The sequence below is a fragment of the Hevea brasiliensis genome, chromosome 15 (assembly GCF_030052815.1).
Source record: "Hevea brasiliensis isolate MT/VB/25A 57/8 chromosome 15, ASM3005281v1, whole genome shotgun sequence".
Lineage (NCBI taxonomy): Eukaryota > Viridiplantae > Streptophyta > Magnoliopsida > Malpighiales > Euphorbiaceae > Hevea > Hevea brasiliensis.
In genome coordinates, this window is record NC_079507.1 from 47186409 (window position 1) to 47188821 (window position 2413).

Here is a 2413-nt window from a genome sequence, read left to right on the forward strand (position 1 = left end):
CATAATGGAAGCCAACAACTTTGAATTAAAACCAGCATGGCTCCAAATGATTCAACAAACCTAGTTTGCAGGTTCACCAACAGAAGACCCACACTATCACCTCCAGTGCTTTCTTTCCCTATGTGACACATTCAAGATGAATGGAGTGTCTGATCAAGCAATAAGACTCAAAGCATTCCCATTCTCCCTTTGGAATAGAGCAAGGAAGTGGTTACTTTCTCAACTGGCTGGAACATTCATTACTTGGGAAAACCTATCTCAAGCTTTTCTAGCAAGGTATTTTCCTCCTACAAAGACTGCAAAGCTGAGGATTGAGCTCAACACCTTCAGACAAAAGGAAGAAGAATCACTCTTTGATGCATGGGAAAGATATAAAGACCAGCAGAGGGAATGCCCACACCATGGCATAGAAGATTGGCTATTAGTGTAAAATTTCTATAATGGATTACTACCCTCTATAAGGAGCACAGTTGATTCAACTGCAGAAGGTGATCTAATGGAGAAGACAGTGCCACAAGCACTTGAACTTCTAGAAAGGGTTGCATATCATAATTATGAGTGGTCAAATGAAAGAGAAAATACAAGGAGAACTGCAAGGGTCCTAGAAGTAGACGTCCTAAGCATGATAAATGCTCAGTTTGATAAGCTCATAAGGAAACTCGAAAGAATGCAAGCCAACGCAGTTGGTACAAATAGTCAACATGAGGACAACTATGTAGGAGGATACATGAGTTCAGAATACAATAATTTCAATGAAGCCTCCATAGAACAGATGAACTATGTGAATAATGGAGAAAACTTCAACCAGAGACAGCCCAACAATCCATATTCAAATACTTACAACCATGGATGGAGAAACCACCCAAATTTCTCCTGGTCCAATCAGTAGAACTAGCCAATAAACAAGCAACAAGGATACAAACCACCGACAGGCCCTAGATTTCAGAACAGAGGTCAAAACTTTGCACAGCCACCACTAACTCTCCAACCTCAACAACCAGAATCGAAAATGACCATGGAAACCATGATGGAAGGATTCCTAGCAGCTCAACAACAACAAACTGAATTGATTAAACAGCTGACTTCCAGAATGGACCAACTTGCAACTCATAACAAGATGCTAGAGAATCAAATCACTTAGCAAGCAAGTTCTTCGAGTAAAGCTACTGGCAAACTGCCTAGCTAACCAAAAATGAACCCAAGGGAGCAATGTAAGGCAATCACACTGAGGAGTGGAAGAACTCTAGTACAATTAGAGGTAGAACCGATAAAGGAAACTATTGAAAAATCTAAAGACCAAGTAGAGAAGAAGGAGGAAGAAGCTAAGAAAGATCAGGAAAAGGAAGCAAGGAAGACGAAGAAATTACCAGAGCCATACCAGCCTCCCCTACCTTTTCCTCAGAGATTTCAGAAAGCCAAATTGGACAAGCAGTTTAGGAAGTTTTTAGAAGTTTTACAGAAACTTTACATCAACATCCCCTTCACTGAAGCACTTTCTCAGATGCCATCCTATGCCAAATTTCTTAAGGAAATTTTATCAAAGAAAAGGAAGCTAGAAAACTATGGAACAGTAGCTTTAACAGAGGTATGTAGTGCCATTGTGCAAAACAAACTGCCTCCAAAGTTGAAGGATCCAGGAAGCTTCTCCATACCTTGCCTCATTGGTAATAAGAAAATAGACAAGGCCCTCTTTGATCTTGGGGCAAGTGTCAATTTAATGCCTCTATCAATATGCAAAAAGCTGGAGATCAGAGAACTGAAGCACACAACAATCTCGTTGCAATTGGCTGATTTATCTATTAAATATCCTGTGGGCATACTTGAGAACATTCCTATCAAAGTGGGCAAATTCTTCATTCTAGTGGACTTTGTTGTCCTTGACATGGAAGAAGATGTTCAAATTCCTATCATCTTAGGAAGACCATTCTTGGCAACTGCCGGAGCCATCACATGTAGGAACGGAAGCGTGAAAAACACAAGTTTATACCATTGAATTCAAAAATTTTCACCTAGGGTCACATGCATCATGCAAGATTTATTTTTATCTATTTGATTTCAATGATAAACAACATATTAAAACTCTTTTAATATGTTTTTGGATCTGTATTTTCCATTTAAGATTTTAAAATTAATCAGATTAATTTTAGAACCCTAGATTAAATCAAGAACGATTACACTAACCTCTTGATGCACTGCAGCGTGTCTGCGCCTTTGAGATTCGTCTTCAGGACACCAGATGTTGTCCCTCTAGCTTGTCCACACCAAGAACACCTATGGCAGCCCTTGAATAGCTTCTAAAGCTTTTTCTATTAATTAGAAAATCAAGTTCTGCCTTTTAAGAGATTAAAGATGTAAACAGGACACTAGAAATAATTTCTAGTGTTCTTAATTCAAGAGATTGATGGCTAATCTC

General features: G+C 39.0%; 1 non-coding gene across 1 annotated transcript; it reads right to left on the reverse strand.

Moving 5' to 3' along the window:
* Nucleotides 1-301: 301 nt before the first annotated feature.
* Nucleotides 302-408, reverse strand: LOC131174174 (small nucleolar RNA R71). The gene has a single exon (XR_009144423.1). It is a non-coding gene; the product is annotated as a small nucleolar RNA R71 (small nucleolar RNA).
* Between the last annotated feature and the right edge of the window lie 2005 nt (nt 409-2413).